Source organism: Cervus elaphus, chromosome 9, assembly GCF_910594005.1.
Source record: "Cervus elaphus chromosome 9, mCerEla1.1, whole genome shotgun sequence".
Taxonomy (NCBI): Eukaryota; Metazoa; Chordata; class Mammalia; order Artiodactyla; family Cervidae; genus Cervus; species Cervus elaphus.
This window is the reverse complement of record NC_057823.1, coordinates 13,139,042-13,159,290: the sequence shown is the minus strand read 5'-3', so window position 1 is coordinate 13,159,290 and position 20,249 is coordinate 13,139,042. Positions and strand designations below refer to the sequence as shown.

The following is a 20,249-nucleotide window of genomic DNA, read 5'->3' as shown; positions in this document are numbered from 1 at the left end:
TCCAGCCTGGGCTGGTGATCTGTTTCACTCTAGATAATATACATGTTTTGATGCTGTTCTCTCAAAACATCCCACCTTCTTTTTAAGCAATTTATTTTTATTTTTGTTAATTATTTACAAACATCTCTTTTTGTTAACCTTTTTATTGTTGAATTTTACACTTTTTAATACACTATGTGTATTGGTATCTTACTAACATTGCAAATAATTTAACTTGTCCTCAGTCTTTGTAAATGGTGTCTTTAATTATTAGAAACATTTGAGTAGTAAAATTTGTCAATTTTTTCTATGACTAGATATTTTTTAAAAGTATGGTATTATAAAATTTAAAATGTTGGCCCTCATTGTCTTTTGAAATTTCTCATGTGTTCATACATGCTGTCCACTTTTGCTAGGAGAACAGGTTTTCTCAATCTTTATTTTTTTTTCATTTATTTTTATTAGTTGAAGGCTAATTACTTTACCATATTGTAGTGGTTTTTGCCATACATTGACATGAATCAGCCATGGATTTACATGTATTCCCCATCCCGATCCCCCCCCCCCACCTCCCTCTCCACCCGATTCCCCTGGGTCTTTCCAGTGCACCAGGCCCGAGCACTTGTCTCATGCATCCAGCCTGGGCTGGTGATCTGTTTTACCCTAGATAATATACATGTTTCGATGCTGTTCCCTCGAAACATCCCACCCTCGCCTTCTCCCACAGACCAATACAGCATATTAACGCATATATATGGAATTTAGAAAGATGGTAACGACAGCCCTATATGCAAAACAGAAAAAGAGACACAGATGTACAGAACAGAATTTTGGAATGTGTGGGAGAAGGTTTTCTCAATCTTAGGGAAAGAAAGAGAACATTGAATTTTCTATTAAAAGCTACTTTCTCTTTACCACTCATATGATTCTGTAGAAAATTTCCTGCATCCATTGGCAAAAAGAAGATAGCTGAGTTTAGCATTCATAGAGAGGAAGGGCAGAGTTTCTCAAGCTCAGCATTACTGACATTTGGGGGTGGCTGTGTAATTCTTTGTGACTGGGAGTGTGTCCTCTGCATTGTAGAATGCTAAACAGAATCCCTTGCTTTTGTTCACTAATGCCAACATTGTCTGTGATGCCAAAGTTGTCTCCGGAAGTTGCCAAACATTTCCTGAGGCCAAGTTATCCCTTAGGTGAGCGCTACTGCTCTACAGCCTTTAATACATTATTCATAGTTATTTTTAATTTCCTGACTGTTAGTTTAAGTATGATTCTGATGATCTCTTCATGAGTTGCTTTTTCTGTGCTTTTGCTTGTGTTTCATAAATATTGATTGAATACTTAGCAATCTGTATAGAATAGTAGACACCGAGGAATATATTATTTAGTACTAGAAGTATCTGTTTATTGTAGTTATAGTCAATTTTCATTATTCTTGCTATTATGTTTTTGCCTCCAGGGACTGATCCAAGAAAATATTACTGCAATTTATGTCAAAGACTGTTTGGCCTATGTCCTCTTGTAGGAGCTTTATTGTTTTATGTCTTGCATTTAGATCTTTAAAATGTTTTGAGTTTATATTTGCAAACGGAGTGAGGAAATGTTCTAATCTTATTGCTTTATATGTGGCTGTTTAGTTTTCCCAGCACCACTTGTTGAAGAGACTGTTTTTCCTCCATTGTATATTCTTGCCCACTTTGTCATAGATTAATTAGCCATAGGTGTGTTAATTTATTTCTGGGGTTTCTATTCTTTTCCACTGATCTATGTGTCTGTTTTTGTGCCTGGACTATGCTGTTTTGATTACTATAGAATTGTAGTATAGTGAAGTCTTAGAAGGTAATTATTTTTTTCAACATTGCTTTGAAAATTCAGATTCTTTTGTGGTTTCTTCCTTCTGCTAACTTCAGGGTTTGTTTTTTCTTCTTTTTATAATTCTTTTATGTGTATGTCAGATAATTTGAGAGTTTACTTCCTGATAGAGATGTGTGTCATTATGAACTTCTCTCTTAGAAATGCCTTTACTGCATCCCAAAAATTTTGGAATGGTGTGTTTTCCTTCTTTCTGTGTGTGTGTCAAGATATTTTCTTATTTCTTCTCAAATTTTAATCCTTGACCCATTGGTTTTTGAGTACCATGTTGTTTAGTCTTCACATGTTAGCTCTTTTCTCATTATTTTTTCTGTACTTGACTTCTGATTTTATATCATTGTGATAGGAAAAGATGTTTGATATATTTTCTATCCTCTTAAACTTATTGAGACTTGTTTTGTGACATGTAGCCTATTCGAGAAGGAAATGGCAGCCCACTCCAATATTCTTGCCTGGAAAATCCCATGGAGAGAAGACCCAGGTGGACTACAGTCTATAGGGTCACAAAGAGTAGGACACAACTGAGCAGACAGATATACACTCATGTGATCTATCCTAGAGAATGTTCTACGTACATTCCTGAAGAGGATTGTGTACTCTGGTTCTTTTGGGATATAATGTATTGTAAATATCAGTTAGGTCCCCAACTGCTCTATTGTGGCATTTAGGACTTCTGTTGCTTTAACGACCTTCTATCTGGATGATCTCTCTGATCAGTGTTAGTGAGGTGTTAAAGTCTCTGTTGGTTATGAGGAGCTGAGAGTTGGGGAAATAGAGAAATCTTGGTTTTTAAAGATCATGAAATTTTAGTTATGCAGAATAAATAAGTTCTGGTGATGTACAGTATGGTTATAATAGATAATAATTATACTGTGTTATGTAATTATATACTTGAAGTTTACTCAGGAAATTAAAAAAAATTTATTTATTTTTAATTGATTGATAATTGGTTTACAATATTGGTTTGATTTCTGTCATACATCAACATGAATTAGCCATAGGTGTACATATATCTCCTCCTTGAATCTTCCTCCCATCTCCCACCTATTCCCATCCCTCTTTGTAGTCATCCTGAGTCATAGAGTCATCCCTGAGTCATAGAGAAATTCCCATTGGCTATCACTGTGCATATGTTAGTGTATATGCATCCTTACTACTCTCTCCATTTAACTCACCCTCTCCCTCTTCTTCCCCACTCTTGTCCATGAGTCTGTTCGCTATGTCTGTGTCTCCTTTGCTGTTCTGTGAATAGATTTGTCAGTACCATCTTTCTAGATTCCATATATAAGCATTAATATAGGATATTTGTTTCACTCTGTATAATAGGCTATAGATTCATCCACCACGTTAGAACTGATTCAAATGTATTCTTTTTAATGGTTGAGTAATATTCCATTTTGTTTATGTACCACAGTTTTCTTATCCATTCGTCTGCTGATGGAAATCTAGGTTGCTTCCATGACCTGACTATTATAAACGGTGCTGCGACTAACAGATATATATGGAATTTAGAAAGATGGTAACAATAACCCTGTATGCGAGACAGCAAAAGAGACACAGATGTATAGAACAGCCTTTTAGATTCTGTGGGAGAGGGCGAGGGTGGGATGATTTGGGAGAATGGCATTTAAACATATATATTTTCATATGTGAAATGGAATGAGTCCAGGCTCGATGTATGATACAGGGTGCTCAGGGCTGGCCCATTTGGATGGCCCAGAGGGATGGGATGGGGAGGGACGTGGGAGGGGGTTTCAGGAAGGGGAACACATGTACACCCATGGCAGATTCATGTCAGTGTATGGCAAGACAAATACAATATTGTTAAACAAATACAATAAAGTTAAAAAAAAAAAAACACCTAAATTAAGGAAATGGAAAGAAAAAGAAAAAGAAAGAAAACAAAAACAAACACCAGCTTGAACATCTGGAAGTTCATGGTTCACGTATTGCTGAAACCTGGCATGGAGAATTTTAAGCATTACTTTACTAGCATGTGAGATGAGTGCAATTGTGCACTAGTTTGAACATTCTTTGACACTGACTTTCTTTGGGATTGGAATGAAAACTGACCTTTTCCAGTCCTGTGACTACTGCTGAGTTTTTGAAATTTGCTGGCATATTGAGTGCAGCACTTTCACAGCATCATCTTTCAGGATTTGAAATAGCTCAACTGGAATTCCATCACATCCACTAGCTTTGTTCATAGTGATGCTTCCTAAGGCCCATTTGACTTCACATTCCAGGATGTCTGGCTCTAGGTGAGTGATCACACCATTGTGATTATCTGGGTCACAAAGATCTTTTTTGTACAGTTCTTCTGTGTATTCTTGCCACCTCTTCTTAATATCTTCTGCTTCTGTTAGGTCCCTACCATTTCTGTCCTTTATTGAGCCCATCTTTGCATGAAATGTTCCCTTGGTATCTCTAATTTTCTTGAAGAGACATCTAGTCTTTCCCATTCTGTTGTTTTCCTCTATTTCTTTGCATTGATCGCTGAGGAAGGCTTTCTTATCTCTCCTTGCTATTCTTTGGAACTCTGCATTCAAGTGGGTATATCTTTCCTTTTTTCCTTTTCTTTTTGATTCCCTTTTTTCCACAGCTATTTGTAAGGCCTCCTCAGACAGCCATTTTGCTCTTTTGCATTTCTTTTTCTTGGGGATGGTCTTGATCCCTGTCTCCTGTACAATGTCACCAACCTCCATCCATAGTTCATCAGGCACTCTGTCTATCAGATCTAGTCCTTTAAATTTATTTCTCATTTCCACTGTAAAGTCATAAGGAATTTGATTTAGGTCATACCTGAATGGTCTAGTGGTTTTCTCTACTTTATTGAATTTCAGTCTGAGTTTGGCAGTAAAGAGATCATGATCTGAGCCACAGTCAGCTCTTAGTCTTTTCTTGCTGACTGTATATAGTCAATGCTGTTATCAGGAAAACAACATGGATACTACCCAAGAAAAACCATTTTACATTCCTCCTCTTAACTTGTACTTTATCTTTTTTTTTTTTTTTTTTTTTTAAAGTAAAACTCACCACAGGCTTCCCTGGTGGCTCAGATGATAAAGAATCTGCCTGCAATGCAGGAGACCTGGGTTTGATTCGTGAATCGGGAAGATCCCTTGGAGAAGAGAGTGGCAACCAACTCCAGTATTCTTGCATGGAGGATTCCATGGACAGAGGAGCCTGGCAGGCTACACAGTCCACGGGTCACAAAGAATCCCACATGACTGAGACTCTTTCACTTCACTCTAATTTCTAAGCCCACAGATTAACTTTATCAATTAATATTTTTAAAAAATTATTTTATAACTGAATACAAACACTATGTGTCTTCTGTGTCTGGTTTCTTTTACTCAGTGTTACATTTGTGATAACCACCCATACTAGTGTGTAACATACTTTGTCCTTTTCTAATCTTGGGTAGCATTCCATTGTGTGAAAGCACTACAGTTCATTTGTTCACTTGATTCATGGTCATTTGGATTGTTTTCAAAATTTTTTTAAACTGTTGTTGTTACTATAAATCAAGCTGCAATGAACATACTTTTACATCTTTTGTGCACTTATGCATTCAATTCTTCGGGGTTTTTAAAAATGAAATTGATGGATCAGAGTGTAGATATAATTTTCGTAGACACTGCTGAATGATTTTTTTTAAAGAGGGTTGCCGGTTTTTGTTTCTATCATCAGTGTATAAGTTCCAGTTGTCCACATGTTCTGTTATGCTTACTGTTTTCCATTATTTAAATTTTAGTTATTCTTGTGAGTTTGTAGTGAGTGTGTAGTAAATTTTAAAACATTTCCAAAAACAAACATTATTTCAGAATAATTTTGTTTTTCTAGAAAAGCTGCAACGTTGATAGAGAAAATTCCTGTATGTCTTTCACCCAACTTTTCCTGTGTTAAAGTATTACAGAACAATGATACTTTTGTCAATAGTTAGAAATTAGCATTGATGAAAACCATGAGAGACATGTTATTATTAGCCAACCTATAGACTTTATTTGGATTTCACCATTCCCCCCACTAATATTATTTTCCTATTTGATAATCAAATACAAGAAACAACATTGCACTTAGGGACTTTTTTTTTTTTGTGGTTTCCATTTCCCCTTTTCTGACAACTAACGATGTTTCACACACCTTCATACACATATTGATCATTTGCATATCTTCTTTGAAATTCAAGACTTTACTTAACTCTCCATTTGGTTGTATTCATTTTCTGTTTATAAGAGTTCTTTGTATATTCTAGAGGTTTCTTTTTGGTCATATACTGGCATCGAAACTATCTCCTTATTCTTACTCTCTCAATGGTGTCTTTTGATGAATTGAAGAAATTCTCCATCTTCATCAAGTCCAATTTAGCTACATTTCTTCTGTAATTATATCTTTTTAAACAGATAATTTTGGCCATTAGGAGTTCTTTCAGATGACTCCTATGTCCCTTTGATATTATATATCCCCATTATGGCAAAGTTTTTTTTTTTTTTAAATTATCTCTTATTTATGGCACTATAAGATGATCCAGGCTCATCTTGCATATTTCCAGCTCCAGGCCTAAAATTAGTCTTTCCTACAAGAAGTCCTGGTTCATTCTATTGGTAAGTTTTATTAGAAATCAAGATCTGGGACTATCCTGATCGTTCAGTGGTTAAGACTGCAAGCTTCCAGTGCAGGGAGTTTGATCCCTGGTTGGGGAACTAAGAACTCTGGGCAGATAACTAAGATCCCATACATTGTGCAACACAGCCAAAACAAACTAATAAACAAAAACAAATCTGGACTCCAGTTGTTTGTTTCTACTGGAGTCTCTAGGCCCTCTAGTTGATAAACAAGGAGATATATGTATGTGTGCTTGGCTTCCATGATGGCTCAGTGGTAAAGAATCTGCATGCAATGTAGGAAACACAGGTTTGATTTCCTGGGCAGAGAAGACAACCTAGAAGAAGAAATGGCAACCCATTCCAGTATTCTTGCCTGGAAAATCCCATGGACAGAGGAGTCTGGTGGGCTACTGTCCATGGCATCACAAAAGATTTGGATGTGACTTAGCAACTAAATAAAACATGTGTGTATACTAACTTGTGTGCATGCATACATATTTTGTCACTCAGTTGTTCCAACTTTTTGGGCTCCCATGGACAGGAGCCTGACAGGTTTCTCTGTCCATGAGATTCTTCAGGCAAGAACACTGGAGTGGGTTGCCATGCTCTCCTCCAGAGATTCTTCCTGATCCACGGATTAAATCCAGATCTCCTGCATTGGCAAGCAGATTCTTTACCACTGAACTACCAGGAAAGGCATATATGAATCTATGTATGTATATATATAATCTGTGTATTTATACCCCTAACTCAAGTTTATTTTATTTTATTTTAAAATTTTTTCATTTATTTTTATTAGTTGGAGGCTAATTACTAAAAAATGTTTTTGACATACATTGACATGAATCAGCCATGGATTTACATGTGTTCCCCATCCTGAACCCCCCCTCCCATCTCCCTCCCCATCCCATCCCTCTGGATCATCCCAGTACACCAGCCCCGAGCACTTGTCTCATGCATCCAACCTGGACTGGCGATCTGTTTCACACTTGATAATATACATGTTTCGATGCTGTTCTCTCAGATTATCCCACCCTCGCCTTCTCTCATAGAGTTCAAAAGTCTGTTCTGTACATCTGTGTCTCTTTTTCTGTTTTGCATATAGGGTTATTGTTACCATCTTTTAAAATTCCATATATATGCGTTAGTATACTGTATTGATGTTTTTCTTTCTGGCTTACTTCACTCTGTATAATGGGCTCCAGTTTCATCCATCTCATTAGAACTGATTCAAATGAATTCTTTTTAATGGCTGAGTAATATTCCATTGTGTATATGTACCATAGCTTCCTTATCCATTCGTCTGCTGATGGGCATGTAGGTTGCTTCCATGTCCTGGCTATTATAAACAGTGCTGCAATGAATATTGGGGGACACTTGTCTCTTTCAGTTCTGGTTTCCTCAGTGTGTATGCCTAGGAGTGGGATTGCTGGGTCATATGGCAGTTCTATTTCCAGTTTTTTTAAGGAATCTACACACTGTTCTCCATAATTGGCTGTACTAGTTTGCATTCCCACCAACAGTGTAAGAGGGTTCCCTTTTCTCCACAGCCTCTCCAGCATTTATTGCTTGTAGACTTTTGGATAGCAGCCATCCTGACTGGCGTGTAATGGTACCTCATTGTGGTTTTGATTTGCATTTCTCTAATAATGAGTGATGTTGAGCATCTTTTCATGTGTTTCTTAGCCATCTGTATGTCTTCTTTGGAGAAATGTCTGTTTAGTTCTTTGGCCCATTTTTTTTAATTGGGTCATTTATTTTTGTGGGATTGAGCTGCAGGAGTTGCTTATATATTTTTGAGATTAATCCTTTGTCTGTTTCTTCTTTTGATATTATTTTATCTCCTTCTGAAGGCTGCCTTTTCACCTTGCTTATAGTTTCCTTTGTTGTGCAAAAGATTTTTAAGTTTAATTAGGTCCCATTTGTTTATTTTTGCTTTTATTTCCAATATTCTGGGAGGTGGGTCATAGAGGATCTTGCTGAGATTTATGTCGGAGAGTGTTTTGCCTGTGTTCTCCTCTAGGAGTTTTATAGTTTTTGGTCTTACATTTAGATCTTTAATCCATTTTGAGATTATTTTTGTGTATGGTGTTAGAAAGTGTTCTAGTTTCATTCTTTTACAAGTGGTTGACCAGTTTTCCCAGCACCACTTTTTAAAGAGGTTGTCTTTTATCCATTGTATATTCTTGCCTCCTTTGTCGAAGATAAGGTGTCCATAGGTACGTGGATTTATCTCTGGGCTTTCTATTCTGTTCCATTGATCTATATTTCTGTCTTTGTGCCAGTACCATACTATCTTGATGACTGTGGGTTTGTAGTAAAGCCTGAAGTCAGGCAGGTTGATTCCTCCAGTTCCATTCTTCTTTCTCAAGATTACTTTGGCTATTCGATGTTTTTTGTATTTCCATACAAATTGTGAAATTATTTGTTCTGGTTCTGTGAAGAATACTGTTGGTAGCTTGATGGGGATTGCATTGAATCTATAGATTGCTTTGGGTAGTATACTCACTTTCACAATATTGATTCTTCCAATCCATGAACACGGTATATTTCTCCATCTATTTGTGTCCTCTTTGATTTCTTTCATCAGTGTTTTATAGGTTTCTATGTATAGGTCTTTTGTTTCTTTAGGTAGATATACTCCTAAGTATTTTATTCTTTTTGTTGCAATGGTGAATGGTATTGTTTCCTTAATTTCTCTTTCTGCTTTCTCATTGTTAGTGTATGGGTGTGCAAGGGATTTCTGTGTGTTAATTTTATATCCTGCAACATTACTGTATTCCTTGATTAGCTCTAGTAATTTTCTGCTAGAGTCTTTAGGGTTGTCTATGTAGAGGATCATGTCATCTGCAAACAGTGAGAGTTTTACTTCTTATTTTCCTTTCTGGATTCCTTTTATTTCTTTTTCTGCTCTGATTGCTGTGGCCAAAATTTCCAAAACTATGTTGAACAGTAGTGGTGAGAGTGGGCACCCTTATCTTGTTCCTGATTTCAGGGGAAATGCTTTCAGTTTTTCACCATTGAGGATAATGTTTGCTGTGGGTTTGTCATATATAGCTTTTATTATGTTGAAGTATAGTCCTTCTATTCCTGCTTTCTGGAGAGGTTTTTTTTTTTTTTATCATAAATGGATGTTGAATTTTGTCAAAGGTTTTTTCTGCTTCTATTGAGATAATCATATGGTTTTTATCTTTCAATTTGTTAATGTGGTGTATTACATTGATTGATTTGCAGATATTAAAGAATCTTTGCATTCCTGGGATAAAGCCCACTTGGTCATGATGTATGATCTTTTTAATATGTTGTTGGATTCTTTTTGCTAGCATTTGGTTAAGGATTTTTGCATCTATGTTCATCAGTGATATTGGCCTGTAGTTTTCTTTTTTTGTGGCATCTTTGTCTGGTTTTGGAATTAGGGTGATGGTGGCTTCATTGAATGAGTTTGGAAGTTTACCTTCATCTGCAATTTTCTGGAAGAGTTTGAGTAAGATAGATGTTAGCTCTTCTCTAAATTTTTGGTAGAATTCAGCTGTGAAGCCATCTGATCCTGGGCTTTTGTTTCCTGGAAGATTTTTGATTACAGTTTCGATTTCTATGCTTGTGATGGGTCTGTTAAGATCTTCTATTTCCTCATGGTTCAGTTTTGGAAAGTTATACTTTTCTACGAATTTGTTCATTTCTTCCAAGTTGACCATTTTATTGGCATATAGCTGCTGGTAGTAGTCTCTTATGATCCTTTGTATTTCAGTATTGTCTGTTGTGATCTCTCTGTTTTACTTTCTAACTTCGTTGATTTGGTTCTTCTACCTTTGTTTCTTTATGAGTCTTGCTAATGGCTTGTCAATTTTGTTTATTTTTTCAAAAAACCAGCTTTTAGCTTTGTTGATTTTTGCTATGATCTCTTTTCTTTCTTTTTCATTTATTTCTGCCCTAATTTAAAATGTTTTTTTCCTTCTACTAACCCTTGGGTTTTTCATTTCTTCCTTTTCTACTTGCTTTAGGTGTAGAGTTAGGTTATTTATTTGACTTTTTTCTTATTTCTTGAGGTAAGCCTGTAATGCTATGAACTTCCCCCTTAGCACTGCTTTTACAGTGTCCCACAGGTTTGGGTTGTTGTGTTTTCATTTTCACTCATTTCTATGCATATTTTGATTTCTTTTTTGATTTCTTCTATGATCTGTTGTTTATTCAGAAGTGTGTTATTTAGCCTCCATATGTTCGAATTTCTAATAGTTTTTTTTTTTTTTTTTTTTTCCTGTAATTGAGATCTAATCTTACTGCATTGTGGTCAGAAAAGATGACTGGAATGATTTCAATTTTGTTGAATTTACCAAGACCAGATTTATGGCCCAGGATGTGATCTATTCTGGAGAAGGTTCCATGTGCAGTTGAGAAAAAGATGAAATTGATTGCTTTGGGGTGAAATGTCCTATAGATAACAGTTAGGTCTAGCTGGTCCATTATGTCTTTTAAAATTTGTATTTCCTTGTTAATTTTCTGTTTAGTTGATCTATCCATAGGATGAGTGTCGTATTAAAGTCTCCCACTATTATGGTGTTATTGTTAATTTCCCCTTTCATACTCATTAGAATTTGCCTTACATATTGCAGTGCTCCTATGTTAGGTGAATATATATTTATAATTTTTCTATAATTGTTATATATTCTTCTTGGATTGATCCTTTGATCATCATGTAGTGTCCTTCTTTGTCTCTTTTCACAGCCTTTGTTTTAAAGTCTATTTTATTTGATATGAGAATTGTGACTCCTGCTTTCTTTTGGTCTCGGTTTGCATGAAATATTTCTTTCCAGCCCTTCACTTTCAGTCTGTATGTGTCCCTTGTTTTGAGGTGGGTCTCTTGTAGACAGCATATATAGGGGTCCTGTTTTTGTATCCATTCAGCCAGTCTTTGTCTTTTGGTTGGGGCATTCAACCCATTTACATTTAAGGTAATTATTGATAGGTACGGTCCCATTGCCATTTACTTTGTTGTTTTGGGTTCGCGCTTATACAACCTTTCTGTGTTTCCCATCTAGAGAAGATCCTTTAGCATTTGTTGGAGAGCTGGTTTGGTGGTGCTGAATTCTCTCAGTTTTTGCTTGTCTGTAAAGCTTTTGATTTCTCCTTCATATCTGAATGAGATCCTTGCTGGGTACAGTAATCTTGGTTGTAGGTTATTCTCTTTCATTACTTTAAGTATGTCCTGCCATTCCCTTCTGGCCTGAAGAGTTTCTTTTGATAGATCTGCTGTTATCCTTATGGGAATCCCTTTGTGTGTTATTTGTTGTTTCTCCTTTTGTTGCTGCTTTTAATACCTGTTCCTTGTGTTTGATCTTCATTAATTTGATTAATATGTGTCTTGGGGTGTTTCGCCTTGGGTTTATCCTGTTTGGGACTCTCTGGGTTTCTTGGACCTGTGTGACTATTTCCTTCCCCATTTTAGGGAAGTTTTCAGCTATTATCTCCTCGGGTATTTTCTCATGGCCTTTCTGTTTGTCTTCTTCTTCTGGGACTGCTATGATTCGAATGTTGGGGCGTTTCACATTGTCCCAGAGGTCCCTGAGGTTGTCCTCATTTCTTTTGATTCTTTTTTCTTTTTCCCTCTCTGCTTCATTTATTTCCACCATTCTATCTTCTACCTCACTTATCCTATCTTCTGCCTCTGTTATTCTACTGTTGGTTCCCTCCAGAGTGTTTTTGATCTCATTTATTGAATTATTCATTTTTAATTGATTCTTTTTTTTATTTCTTCTAGGTCCTTGTTAAACATTTCTTGCGTCTTCTCAATCCTTGTCTCCAGGCTATTTATCTGTAACTCCATTTTGTTTTCAAGATTTTGGTTCATTTTTATTATCATTATTCTAAATTCTTTTTCAGGTAGATTCCCTATGTCCTCCTCTTTTGTTTGGCTTGGTGGACATTTTTCATGTTCCTTTACCTGCTGGATATTTTTCTGCCTTTTCATCTTGTTTAGATTGCTGTGTTTGGAGTGGCATTTCTGTAATCTGGTGGTCTGTGGTTCCTTATTATTGTGGGGGTTTCTCCCAGTGGGTGGGGTTGGATGATTGGCTTGTGAAGGTTTGCTGGTTAGGGAAGCTTACGTCGGTGTTCTGGTGCATGGAGCTGGATTTCTTCTCTCTAGAGGGCAATGGAGTGTCCAGTAGTGAGTTTTGAGATGGGTCTGTATGTTAGGTGTGACTTTGGGAAGCCTGTATGTTGATGCTCAGGGCTATGTTCCTGCATTGCTGGAGAATTTGTGTGGTATGTCTTGCTCTGGAACTTATTGACTCTTGGGTGGTGGTTGGTTTCAGTGTAGGTATGGAGGCTTTTGGATGATCTCTTATTACTTAATGTTCCCTGTAGTCAGGAGTTCTCTGGTGTTCTCAGGTTTTGGGCTTAAATCTCCTGCCTCTGGCTTTCAGTCTTATTCTTCCAGTAGCCTCAAGACTTCTCCAACTAAACAGCACTGATGATAAAACTTCTAGGTTAATGGTGAAAAGATTCTCCACAGTGAGGGACACTCAGAGATGTTCACAGAGTTAAGTGAAGAAGAGGAGAGGGAGGAAGGAGATAGAGATGCACAGGAGGAGAAAAAGGGGGAGTCAAGAGGAGAGAGACAGATCTCTGCAGTACTCTGTTCCCTAAGTGTTCTCTGTAGCCCAGAACACCCATAGAGATTCACAGAATTGGATTGAGAAGAGAAGGGGGAGGGAGGAAATAGAGGTGATCTGGGGGAGAAAAAGGAGAGTCAAAAGGGGGAGAGAGTAATCATCACACTCCTGAGTAAAAATGGGTACTGACTATTGGATTCTTAAATGTCCAAAATTGATATCAAATATTGAAAAACAAAGATCAAAAATATCAAGTAGAGGTTAGACTCTTAAAAATACAATATTAAAAACAAAAACAAAAATACAAAAAATTTAAGAAACATATATGAAGTTTGCTTTAAAAATAGGGCCTATTTTTTTGCAAGGTTATAGTGGGTTATGAAAATGAAAGTTAAGGAGTAACAGAGGAGCAATAGGGGACTTTAATAGAAAAAAAAGAAAAAATTGTTTTTTGTATTAAAAAAATAATAGTAATAGTAAAAATATATCTAGGAATTTCTCTGGAGCTGTTGTGGGCAGTGTGGGTTCGGTTCAGTTTCAGATAGGTCCTTGTTCCAGCTTACACTTCTCAATATCTATAGGCCCCTCCCAATGTAGTCGGTGTTAACTACAGGGATTTTAATCTGTTGCACCTGTCACTTCTAAAGCAGTCCCCTTTATTTATTTGGCTTCTGTTTGCAGGTCTCTTCAGTGTCTAATTTGTGCCCTGACACAAGTGGGCGGAGGTGGTCTCTTGTTTAGTTTCGCATGCTCAGTCGTGCTGTGGGGAGGGAGGGGCACTGCAGACAAATATCACTGGCGTGTGTGGCAAGCACTCGCAGTGTTCCAGCCACACTGGGTTTGCCCCCGCTCACGGCGTGTGTGGTTTCCCTGTCTACACTGCTCAGGCTCCAGGTTGCTCTACAGGGAGTGGGCCCTGAGTTGCGTGCACTTCCCAGGCCTAAGCTGCTCAGGTTCAGGTTTTTGGGTACTCCACAAATATACAGACTTGATTGAGCCTGCGTTCTGTGCCTTCCCTTGCCCGAGCAGGTCAGGCAGCCAGGAGCTAGACGAGCGCACTCTCCCCGGGTGCAGTGCACCTTATTCCCTCCATGATCCCAGCCTCAGTTTCCAAGAGCCAGTTCGGTGCGCCTTGTGTCTCTTCTGGGGAGCTGGTCTCTAGCTGCTACCCTCCTGGCGGATGTCAACCATCCAGAATCTCAGGAAGTCTTTGGTTAGAAACTGGAAGCCTGTTTGCAGTTTGGTAGGGGATGCCATCTCTGAGGCCGAGTTTACCCCTTTCCCCTCCCCCCTGCCTCCTGCCTCCAGCAGGGGATGGGCCGTTCTGCAGCCAACTAGCTCGTCTCTGGAATTGCTCAGTCCTTCCTTTGTTCTGTGAATGGGCCGGCAGTGTCTTCGGTTAGGGCTTTTTGCCAGTTTATTTTCTCTCTTTCTCTTGCTATCCTACTGTTTAATTTGCTATCTCACATTAGCTCCCTCTGATTGCCCTCAGGGCATTCAGGCCCCGTCCTTACCCTAAGCAATGCTGCCTGCTCCTCTCCGTTTAGCCCACACTTGGCTGGTGGCGGATGTGTCTGGGATACTTTTCTGCTGGGAGTTGCTTTTAGGCATGTAATCTGTGGGTTTTATTTATTTTTCTCCCCGTTAGGTTGCCCTCCGAGATTCAAAAACTTCCCCCAGACCCACCAGTGAGACGGTTTCCTGGTGTTTGGAGTCCTCTATTAGGACTCACTTCCCGGGATGGGTCTCTGTCCCTAACTCTTTTGTCTCTCTTTTTATCTTTTATATTTTGTCCCACCTCCTTTTGAAGACAATGGGCTGCTTTTCTGGGCACCTGATGTTCTCTGCTAGCGATCACAAGTTGTTTTGTGGAGTTTGCTCAGCGTTCAAATGTTCTTTCGATGAATTTGTAGGGGAGAAAGTGGTCTCCCTGTCCTATTCCTCCGCCATCTTAGCTCCTCCCTAACTCAAGTTTATTATCATAAAGCTTACTCCAATCCAGTCCCCTTTCTTACGTGTAAACACCACTGCAATAGTGAGATTCTGGGTTTCCCCATCTGTCATCCACTTAATTGTTCCATTCCAGTCTGCACATATAGAAGCATCATAATTGTTAATCTATATTATGGTGGAATACAACTTTATCAACTTGATTGCAGTAATTATGTACAACTCCTTTGCCTTTAATTTTATAATAGCTACTCTAAAAATGCAGAGACATTACTTTGCCAACAAAGGTCTGTCCTAGTTAAAGCTATGGTTTTTCCAGTAATCATGTATGGATGTAAGAGTTGGACTATAAAGAAAGCTGAACACTGAAGAATTTATGATTTTGAACTGTGGTGTTGGAGAAGACTCTTGAGAGTCCTTTGGACAGCAAGGAGATCCAACCAGTCCATCCTAAAGGAAATCAGTCCTGAATGCTCATTGGAAGGACTGATGCTAAAGCTGAGACTCCAATACTTTGGCCACCTGATGTGAAGAACTGACCCATTTGAAAAGACCCTGATACTGGGAAAGACTGAAGGTGGGAGGAGAAGGGGAAGACAGAGGATGAAATGGTTGGATGGCATCACCAACTTGATGGACATGAGTTTGAGTAAACTCCGGGTGTTGGTGATGGACAGGGAGGCCTGGCATGCTGTAGTCCATGGGGTCACAAAAAATCGGACACTACTGAGCAACTGAACTGAACTGATTTCCAATATTACTTAGTTCACCACTGTTTTCTCCTCTTTCTTCAGTGAAGGTGTTCCATTCATTTGAATACAATTAGAATTTTCGCCCACAGTCCTGCCTTCCATCCTGGAATTCACTGAACCTTCGAACTGATGTCTTTATTTGCATACATTGAGATTTACCCTTTATGCTGTAAAGTTTAATGCATTTTAGCAGATACATAATGTCACATGTTCACAATTACAGTATCTTATGGAATAGTTTAACTTCTCTGAAAAATCCTTTCTTTTACACCTTCAACCCTTTCTTCCTTGGAGTCACAGAAACTTAAACTTTCTGTCTGGCTTCTTTCATTAAAAAACAAGCATTTAAGATTTTTTCATGTCTTTTTCGGGGCTGTTAATTTCTTTTCATCACTGAGAAATATTACACTATACAGGCATACCACAGTCTGTTTATACATTTAGTTAATTGAAGGGCATCTTGGTAGTTTTCAGTATAAAGCTGCTTTCATGAATGAAGATTTTGTGTGGACATAAGTTTTGGATTACTTGGGTATATAACTTTGTAGTGCTTCCCAGGTGGCAGAGTAGTAAAGAATTTACCGGTCAATGCAGGAGGTGCAGGAGACGTGGTTTCGATCCCTGGGTCGGGAAGACACCCGGCCCAGGAAATGGAGAAGGAAATGGCAACCCACTCCATTATTCTTGACTGAAAAATTCCATGATCAGTGGAGCCTGCTGGGCTACAGTCCATGGGGTCTCAAAGAGTCGGACATGACTGAATAACTCTGTGGGCACGCACATACCTCATAGTACTACTGCTGGGTTGTATGGTAAGATTATACTTAGCTTCAGAAGAATCTACAAAACTGTCCTCCCAAATGGCTATGCTACTTTTTAATCCTACTAGCAATGAATGAGAGTTTGTATTGCTCCAACTACTTGTCAGCAATTGATATGTCAAGTTTTTTGTTTTGTTTTGAGCTATTCTAATTGGTATATATTGGTATCTCGTTGTAGATTCTAATTATCTAAATGATAAATGATGCTGTGCATTTCCCCAGAAACTTTCTTGCCATCAATGTTTCTTCTCTGGTGAGATGTCTTTGTGTTCATGGGTGCGAAGTCACTTCAGTCGTGTCTGACTCTTTGCAACCCCATGGACTGTAGCTTGTCAGGCTCCTCTGTCCATGGGATTCTGCAGGCAAGAACACTGGAGTGGGTTGTCATGCCCTCCTCCAGGGGATCTTCCTGACCCAGGGATCAAACCCCCATCTGTCTCCTGTTTTGGCAGGAGAGTTCTTTACCACTAGTGCCACCTGGGAAGCCCTTCAGACCTTTAGCCCATTTTTAAACTGAGTTATTTGATTCTTTGTTGAATTTAAGAGTTCTATGTATTTTGGGGATACAAGTCCTTTATTAGATACATGTTTTTCGTGTACTTTTTCAAAGACTGTGTTTTGTCTATTGCTTCTCTTAACAACGCCTTTTGTAAAGTAGAAGGTTTTTTATTTTTTATTTTAATGAAATACAACTTATTTTTTCATGAATTATTATTTTTGTGCTGTATCTAAAAGCTCCTTGTGAAACCTAAGACACTCTAGATTTCCCTCAGTGATTTCTTCTAGAAGACTAAAGTTTTTCTTGTTTTAAGTATATGATATCTTTCAAGATAATTTTTGTGAATGGTCTTTGTGAAACTTTCTCACCATCAAGTAGGATGTTAGCTACTGGGTTCGTGCCACACGTTCTCTACCAAACTGAGGAAGTTCCTAATCTCAATCTACTGAATTTTTTTTTTTTTAATGAACTTTTGTTGGATTTTGTCAACTGCTGTTTCTACGTCAATTGATATCATTTCTCTTCTTCACATGATTGATTACATTGATTTTCTTTTTTAAATTTTAGTATTTTAAAAGTTAACATGAGATTATTAACAAAATTTAAAGTTGACACTATCGTTAACTGAAGGAAGGAATAGATTACATTTATTTTCAAATTTTGAACCTATCCTGCATACCTGGAATAAATTATTCCTTGCCTTGGTGTAAAATTCTCTATATTGCTTGTTTTGATTTGCTAATATTTTGTTGAGGACTTCTGTACCTATATTTGTGAGTTATGTTGTTCTGTAGTTTTCTATTCCTGTAATATGCTTACTTAGTTTTCTGTTAGTTAAGGCTGGCTTTACAGAATGAGTTAGGAAGTATTCTGACAGCTTCTCCTTTCTGGAAATATTATGGGGAATGGAAATAATTTCTTTCTGAAGTTTTTGCTGGAATTCACTATCATTTCAGCAATATTTTAAAAATAACTGTTTCACCTATCAAAACATTTTCCCAAGTCACTGGATTTTGAAAAAAAAAAAAAGGTTTAGAATGCTTTGTTTAATTTCTATCAGTTTTACTATATGTATTTAAAATTATTTATTGATCTTTATTTATACAAATGAATAGTAGTTTGAGGATAAATGGTAGTGTGAGGCTATGAATCATTTTAGGTCATAAAGATTGAAAATATTTTTCTAGTTGGGTATTCATATTATTATTATGGGGGCATTCAGGGAGCTATAAGATAGATGTATAATACTGCTGTCACCCAAAGAAGGTCATTCCCCAACACTTCTTCTTTCAGTGGAATACAGTCTTTTGTTTCTTTTCTTCCCTTTTTGTCTATTTCATTTCTCTCTCCTCTGTACTTTCTATCTTTTTTCATACACATAGAAGAAGACTTGTAAAGTTCCCTGCTTCACGTCTGGCTCATTCTTGAGATCCCAGTAGACACTGCTACCCCATTAGGATACTTGAACTAAAAACCAGAATTCCCAGAGGAAAGCAAACTAATAAGTTTATCCTATAGAAGACATCTGCTGACCCTATCAACTCTGCTTCAGATGCAGGAGGACTCTGTGACACCATAGTGGATTGTTTCAATGTGCCAAAGTTTACATATCCATTCACCTACTGAAAAACATCTTACTCCCTTCTCTGTTAATTTCTTGATGGCTTCTTTTAGCTAAATTTGCACTGTTCCTATTTCTATTTCTGCAGTTTCACTGGCTACATGAAACAGGGAAACTAAACTCATATTTCAGAGTTTATCCTCCTGGGACTCTCAGAAGAGGTATTATTGCAGTCTCTCCTCTTTTGGCTCTTCCAGTCCATGTACCTAGTCACCTTCATTGGGAACCTTCTCATCATTTTGGCCATTATCACTAACTCCCTCCTCCACAAACCCATGTACTTCTCTCTCTTCAACCTATCTTTTCCAGACATCTGTTTCACCTGTACCACCATCCTAAAGATGCTGTGGAACATCCAGACTCAGAGTTAAGTTATCACCTATGAAGGCTGCATCAAACAGATGCATTTTTTCATGCTTTTTGGGATATTAGACAAGATCCTCTTGACTGTGATGGCCTATGACCGGTTTGCAGCCAAGTGTCACCCATCGCAGTACATGATCATCATGAACCCTAAGTTTTGTGACCTCCTGCTTCTGACATCCTGGTTAGTGAGTGTCCTCGACTCTCTGTTACATGACTTAATGATTTTGTGACTCTCTTTTTGCACAAACTTAGAAATTCACCATTTTTTTGTGTGTGTGCGATCTTTATGAGGTGGTTCAGTTTTCTTGTTCTGACACTTTACTTAATGACCTGATGATGTATTTTGCAACTGGAGTTCTGGTTATTGTTTCATTCACTGTTATCCTTTTCTCTTACTCTACGATTATAGCTTCCATTTTGAAAATTTCATCCATGAGAGGCAAGTATAAACCCTTTTCCACATGTGTGTTTCACCTCTCAACTGTCTTCTTGTTCTATGGTACAAGCCATGGGGTGTATCTTAGCTCTGCTAGCCCACAAAACTCCAGAGCAACTGCAATAACCTCAGTGATGTATACTGTGGCCACACCGATGCTGAACCCTTTCATCTACAGTCTTAAAAACAAAGACATAAAGCAAGCCCTTAAAACACTCTTCAGTAGAGAAACATTCTCGACATAAAGGAAGCATTTGTCTGAAGATAGAGACTTTTTCATAAGTAACAGTTCTCAAAACCCTAAAAGATCTAAATCATGATTAATATTATCAGTGACCAGAAAGACAATCTGGAATTTAAGTTATTTACAGAGTTCAGTTTCTTTCATTTTTCATATATTATAAGCAATGGCTTCTTCCTGTATTTTCTTTAAAAATTTCATCTCTTATTATATTCTCTTGGCTCAGTGTCAGGAATAGAATCTACCACTTAAGTTTTCAGAAGTATATAGTACAGGAAATTTAATGCTTAAAATAGTACAGGACTGGCTGGAGGAATTATTGTGTAATGCTTTCTCTACCAGATGAAAGCAACTGTCCTTCATATGATCTTCTGTTGATGACAAATCATTGACATATCAGAGGATGTACACTAATGACCAGGGTTTCAGTTAATACAATTTGTGACTATATCACATCCACAACAGGAAAAGCAATTGGAGTCACCATCTGA

General features: G+C 37.7%; 1 pseudogene; it reads left to right on the top strand.

Moving 5' to 3' along the window:
- The first annotated feature begins 18,816 nt into the window (after nucleotides 1–18,816).
- On the top strand, nucleotides 18,817–19,762 carry LOC122699997 (annotated as a pseudogene).
- The last annotated feature ends 487 nt before the right edge of the window (nucleotides 19,763–20,249 follow it).